Genomic DNA, 7,457 nt, shown 5'->3' with positions numbered 1-7,457 from the left:
CTCCGGCTGAATGCTCTAAATCACTTAATCTTTTTGTCATTTAGAAGCCCGTACTTGTTGACAAAGTTACCGAAAATATATGTCAAAATAGTTGAGAATGTTCAAATAGGAACTGGGTGTTGTACTTACATATAGCTAAGCTAAAAATTTCTAAAGGTGATATTGTGGCAAAAATTATCTGGAAATTGTAAATAAAATGCAAAATATTTAATTTGTTTATTTTGTCGCCTTCAAAGAAATCCCCATCAGATATAATACACTTATGCCTTTGTTTTTCCCAGTCCTCGAAACATTTTTCATAAGCACTTTTTGGGATGGTCTTCAGCTCCTTCATCGAATTTTGTTCAATATCTTTGATCGACTGAAAACAGGTGCCACGAAGCGGCAATTTCAGTTTAGGAAACAAGAAAAATCACATAAAGCCAAATCTGGTGAATACGGGTGATTGATCGATGGTATTCATTGCGTTTTTTGTTTTAAATTTGGGTAAAATCGTGGCTCAACGCGATGGTGCATAATCATCGTATAAATTTCATTAATTGTTCTTCCACAACTCCGGCCGTTTTCAACCGAACTCCCTATTGGCCGTCTGTTCCTCAAGAACAAATTCATGGGCTTTAACTTGATTTTTGAGCGACTATGGGGTGGCTGTTGATTTGTTTATATCTGAAACTCATAAACTCATGTCCAAAGAGACCTCTTTACGGTTCTATTTTTGAAAAAAAATTTTCTTTATTAGGACTTAGTCGAGCAAGAACTCGTTTCATACCCAAACTATCCACCAAAATTATTTCATCGGACTCGTGAGAGATATCGAGCTCTCTTGCGGTCTCCTTAATACATGCCTGACGATTTTAAAGCACCATATCCTTCACTTTTTAATATTTTCATCATAACGAAGCATGTCTTCAACAATCTCTCGACCATCTTTGAAGGCTTTTTACCTCTCGTACGTATGTGACTTTGAATCATGAATCATGAAAAATAAAGTTTCTGAAACACTTTTCTCTCTAATAACAACATACCTACACATTTTATTATTTCTCATATGTAGAACAATGCTGATGAGATTTTATATGAAGCGCATATATGCAAGCTATTTACACGCTCTCATACATATACTTACATTACATAAATACATACATACACAGATATAAGCTAGAAATAGCAGTTATGTATAGAAATTCTAACTACTCCGCCAATCATGCCACATACATAAGCGCAGACAAAACAAACCGCAAAAAGTTGGTGGCATGGCAGCAAAGAATCCTTTCAACGAGTTTAATGGAGCATCAGCAAAAACTGGAATGGTATGGCAGCGGCAACTTGTAGTATGCTAGCGCTTTAGTAGCGCAGTAAGGAACTAAGTTTATCGGTTGAAGACGCTTGCCAAGCTGTGAGTTAAATAGCAGCGCGATGGTGGGGGCTACTCGGCAGCTACTAACATCTTCTTCATTGAGCAAAAAAGTGCAGCTGAAACTGCTTCGCGAAAGAAAAGTGAAATTGTTAAGTGTCTGCGTAGAAAGGGGTATCCACTTACATACATACATAAGTAGGTAATGTGACATTAGACGACGTTAGAGAAGGGGTAGCTTTATGTGTATGTAGTGGTGTGTATACCAACTCCAAACAAAGTATTTGAAGAAGTTGGCGCGCTTTCGCGAAGTTTAGCTCAAGGACATGTCACAGACACTAGCTGGCTGACTGGCTGTTATGTACATATTTACTTATTCATTTATTTTCAATATTATATTATATACTTCTCTTTGTGCATTGCATATTTTATGCTTTTGCTCGCGTTTTCCAATACTAAAGATGGCTATAAACATATATAGATATATATAATATGTGAGCGCAAAAGTATGCTTGTATTTCAATATTAAATTCGAAAGTATGTTGAAGTTTCAAAACGGGAAAGACTTTAATATTGTCTTTAATAGTATATATTTTTTTTACATATTTGAAATTATTTGTTTAATAATTTATAATAATTGCAATTTATAATAAATTAAGAATGTATGTAGGAAATAAGAGTTTAAATTTGTCTCTCTCATATGTATATGTACTCTATATGAGACTTTGCTAAAATAGTTAAATGAAAATGCCTAATTGAACGATTTCTTTTACAAAGCTACAGTCTTTACGTTTCCTACGACTTTCAATAATTTTTCTTTTGCGAATCACATAAAAATCAGTCTTATATAAAAAAATTTCGGAAATGAAATAAAACCACAATTTTAAGGTGTTTAACAGTCACTTTAGCGACTCAAATTAGTTTCATCAAATCTCTCATTTTGAGGGTCTGTATTTTTCGATTTTTTAATTGAAAACTATCTGAGTTTTCCTTGCCTTTGCAACTTTCTAACTCGATATTTCTATTCTTAATACTTTAGTTTCAAAAAATAAATCGTTGCCTACAATTAGGTGCATTTAACAATTTAAGCAAAGTCTCACACCTAACCACCCCACTGTGGAATACGAATTTCTTTGACTATGCGATATATGTATGTATATATTCATATACATTTAAGTGTTACTTTCTAAGCTAAAAACTTTCAAAGGAACAAGAAATTTTTCCAATCCAAAGCTTTTATTCGAAGGCGAAAAGAGGGACATTTCTAATTGAAAACCTTTAATTTTGACATTAATGGCATAATATAGCTACAGTTTTGATTAACCGCGAAGAAAAATGTTGATATTTATGGTAAATATTTTGTAGAAAATTAAAGTTCCAGCAAATATAAAACATATATATACTTGTTTATATATATATWTTTTTTTAATAATGTTCACTAGGGTTAGAATTTTTCTTTCCAATAACCAGAATATAGTTAACCCATAAGGGGGAGTTTCCTATTAATATTCTTATACTTGGAGAGAAGTTTTTTCGAGGTGTCTATCAATCAGTCAGAGCTTAGAGCATAAAATGAAAAAAAGCAATTGTTTTTTTGCGTCCCTCTGTACTAGACTACGAAACAGGATACCACATCAGACATCCCACCGCACTGGCGGCAGTTGGAATTAAGCACCTACGCAAATTTGTATAGGCTACTAAGAGTTTTGCTAATCTATAAGGCCGTACACATGAATGCTTATTTTCTATGGCTTCACAATAGACTGCATATTCGAGTCCATGTGCGATCATCGATAAGCCATCTAACCTTACTTAACCTAACTGTCGTACCAAGTCAAGAAAGCAAATTAATAAAAGAGATATGTGCTTGGATGTTAGTGGGGGTTCTGAGGGCTTATAGTTGTCGGCCCGAGTACGAACATTTTACGTCCTCTGTTATTTGAGTCCACAAGAACTCAATAAATTCGACTGCGAATTAACGTCGAACTTTTTGCTCAAACTAGTCTTTGTTTAAGCTCAAAACTATAAATGGCTTAGCAAATATTTTCAATCCATATTTTTTGATAAAAAATGTTCACTTGAAGATTGAGACGCTTTAAAATTATTTTGCAACTAGAAGCTGCTGGCTTAATCCAAAATTTGGGTAAGTTAACTTGTTGATCCAAAAATAGATCCCACTTAAACAGCTGCGAATTCCGCTCGATTTTGATACCTAAATATGAGTACAGCTTAGCATCGATTGAAAAGACTGTCAAAAGCAACAAAGCTCTTTAAACCTGCCAGAAGTTTGCTGAAGCGGCTGTTGTAAATTTTCGCTATTTCGTCAGATTTGCCGCAGAGATTACTGCCGAGATGATTTAACCCGATCTTGCAAAAGTTGGAAAAGGAAGGAGCAAGCGCCTAGTTGTTTTCACCTTACCTTTCTCCACACAATATTGAATGTCCGATAAATATTTTCACCATACCGCATACACGCCCATTGGAGTTTAATCTCCTACGTTGCGCATTAGGCCCGTGGGATTGCACAAGATGTCATTCTCAATCGGATATAATCGCTATGAGGGTGCTCGCTTTTACGAGCTCATCGGCTTTGTGGTTAGCAGCGATTCCACTTTGACCAGATTGATAATAATGTAGCCTGATGCTACCGATGATGGAATAGATACTCCTTAAATAACTTTCGACTAGTTTTTGCCGCTCTCTTGTCGTAGTTACTGCTCGCCCACCCTGGAAGAGATATATTCCAGTCCATTCAGTTCAAACTTAATCTTATAAGAAATAGTTTTACAATTCCGTCAAAGAACGTTTCTAATATAAAGCATAAAGTTGATCAGAAATAAGGCTGCTGGGATCTCAAATAAAACATTATTTTTGGAAGACGGTCATCTACGGACCGAACTGATGAGATTATTAACATACATATTTACATGTATTCTTCGTATTGGCCATCTTGCATTGTTATTTTTTAGGGCCTTTTTTGATTATTTAGGCTGTATGTTAAATACTCGAAAAAGCCTTCTTCTATCTCTAGCTCAACTTAAAATAAGAAACTATTAAGTTGTTCTCTATTATTAAGTGGTAATAAAATAATACAGAAATATTTTCAAGCATGTGCTATCAGCGCTATTTTGATATGGCTAAACGAATTTTTAAGCATTTCAAATAATATATATCCTCATATATAACCGCTATAAAACGGACATTTATGTGAAAACAAAAGCATAAAATCCGCAGCAATGGCCTGCAGAGCTGAGCAAATCCCCTTAAAATGACAAAAACAAAAAAAAACACCAAAACAAATATTTGACAAAAGTGCGGACGGAGGAGACGGTGGAGCTGCGCTAATAACAAAAACAGCCAATAAAAATTCGCCCAAAATGGCGGCTCCAAGTGTGCTGCGGCAGGCACGTACGCCTACGAAAATACGCAGCGAAAACAAATATGCAAAAAATCAAGTGCTTGATGCACCGAGGGACGGCTAGGACCACAACCCAGTGCACTGTAAGTAGATATGGAGTCGCCGGCGCGTACGTGAGCGCACTCACAAATGCGTCGCCCAATATCCTTGTTGTTCTTTCCACTTACAAATTCATCGCCGCACCGACTACTCGTTCCTTTTACCCCAACTAGGCGTTTTACGCTAGCCGATAGACGGAATGGTGCTTGTATGTATCTGCCCGTATGCGTAGCACTTTTTCCGACATTGACACCCGCGCACACTCCGCCGCAGGCATACAACTTTTGGTCGCAACTGCCTGGTTGGCTGCCAATTCCCAGTTTTTCATATATTTTATTCCTATATAATCTCACTTCTTTCGTTTTAAAATTTTACTACTTTTTTAACTGCTTTTCCATAAACATTTTTATCTTGCGCCTTTCCATGTTTTGTTTTATTTTCATTTAAATCCTTTTTTTCGTTTTTATTTTATTTATTCTTTTTCAGTAATCTTATCTTGTCCATTTCGGCCGTTTTTGTTTTACACATCGATTTCGGCAGTCGTTTTTATTCGATACTCGAACCACCCGCAGTTTTCGTTCATTTGGGTTGGTGATTTGATAGCTAAAGTACTGGTTCGCCTAAAAGTGAGCTGCGTATATGTAGTTGGCTCACAGTTTACAATGCGTTGCTTGCATTTCTCTGCCCACTTAAACTCTTTACTCTCTCCTGCTTATTTGTGCGTTCTTTCTCCTCTAACAGTTGACGCTGTGGGCAGCCTGTGTCAGCAAATCGCTCGTTTTCCACTCTCTGTAAACTCCGTCTTCCAAACTCGCAATTATAGTTCGAACTAGTTTTTGGAGCCAAGTGGGTGTTCGTGTTCGGTTTTATCCTGTTTGCTATTTACTCTTTATTATTCTCTTTATTTTTTATACCCAATGCTCAAGCAATGTTTAATAAATAATATAGAATAGGTGCTATAAGATACGGTTGCCTAATAACTCGGAACTGTAAATTTTGGGTAATAACTGAAGTGTAGGCATAGACCGAAAAATTCTTCGGCCTTACCGCATGCACGCCCATTAGAGTGTAAGTAGTTCATTGAATCTCCTACGATCCGCATTAGGCCAGAAGGATCGCACAGTATGTTATTCTCAATCTGATGTAATCGAGAGAACGGTGGTCTCTTAGTTAAAGGTTTGGCCATAACGCCGTGGATGAGGACCTCTGCCAGCAATTTAAACGGTTTAATTTATGAGTATCGTAAGAGTTCGATATCCGCTGCCACATGGTAAATGTCTCTACTTAGTAGCTTCATTTCTTTAATCATCTTAAACCCTACATTAAATCTTTCGAAAACGGAGAGAATCATATTGGATCCAGAGAGAATTCATTGGTTCTAGAGACCGAAACTTTTTTGGAAGGTTCTATCTTCATTTTCCAATTTATTACTTATTATAAATACTGGAAACATCATTGGACAAAGAAGTTGAGATATAACATAGGCGATATAGACCGAAGATCAAAGTGGGCACTGCGAATTCGGGGTTACTGTTCAATGACGCGCTTATGGACCTTTTCCTAAGTCGAGAAAGTGATGCCATTAGGTCAAAAGAAATCCCGGCTATAATTCGATAAAAAGTTCTCTTTTGTTAAATATAGAAGCGTCAAATAGAAATTCATCAAAATTTCCAAATTAAAAACGTTCTACGGCGGGTTTCTGGATGCCGTTTTTTCTATTATACTAACTTTAGTGATCTAAGTCCACCACCTAACGCGAATTACTGATACATTTCTCCTCTTAAAGGCAGAGAAGGAGAGCGAGAGGGAGATAGAGAGAGAGAGAAATGGAGAAACAAAGGTTAAAACAGTGGAACTCGCCGCCATCGAAAGTCCCCGAAAAGCTCAACAAAAATCTTAAAGAAACTTTAGACAACTAAACCAGTAATTTTATCAGAGTAACCTTCAGGGACCTTAGATAATAATCTAAGTATATCACCTATTGAGAATTAGCGAATCCTTAAAACAGAGAGAGATAGAGAAACGTATCAACGGATATGATCTTCCCTGGGAGCAAAATCTCGTGAGGTCCTCAAAAGCTTTGAAACCCCGAAAGCTTGTCGAAATGCTTTGAACTCATAAACAGGTGAGCAATGCTTCCATTACCCAATGTGCGCTGGGTGTAACTCTGCCCTCTCTTCTTCCCTTTGGCAGTTAATTTTTCTGTTTTTCTGCATTTATTATTTTTTGAATTCATTTTGGTTGTTGTTTCGTTGTTGCCTGCCTGCTTGCATGCCAACTGTCTTCCCCCGTCACCACTGCCACCACCCACACAACTATCAAACAAACGGCAAATAAGGAAAACAGAAAAAATATTCACCTGCCACTGTGGCACGTAAACACAACTGCAGTTGCAAAATAGAAATAACATCAACAACAATAGCAAATAACAAATAACTGTGCGAAATAATCCAACGACATACGCCATGGCTAGCTGCCTGCCTGCCTGTCCTGCCATGCCGTCTAGAAGGCTTCTCGAGGGGGGTTGCACTTAGGCCACACCCACACACAGCGCTGCACTCGCCTGCGATTGGCCAATTGGTGCAACACAGAACTCAAACTTGTAATTTTTCCCCTTTTACGGCCTTACGCGCCCTACCGTTACGC

This window comes from Bactrocera latifrons, unplaced genomic scaffold, assembly GCF_001853355.1.
Source record: "Bactrocera latifrons isolate USDA-ARS-PBARC rearing strain unplaced genomic scaffold, ASM185335v1 scaffold_54, whole genome shotgun sequence".
NCBI classification, from domain to species: Eukaryota; Metazoa; Arthropoda; class Insecta; order Diptera; family Tephritidae; genus Bactrocera; species Bactrocera latifrons.
This window is presented reverse-complemented; position numbering follows the sequence as displayed.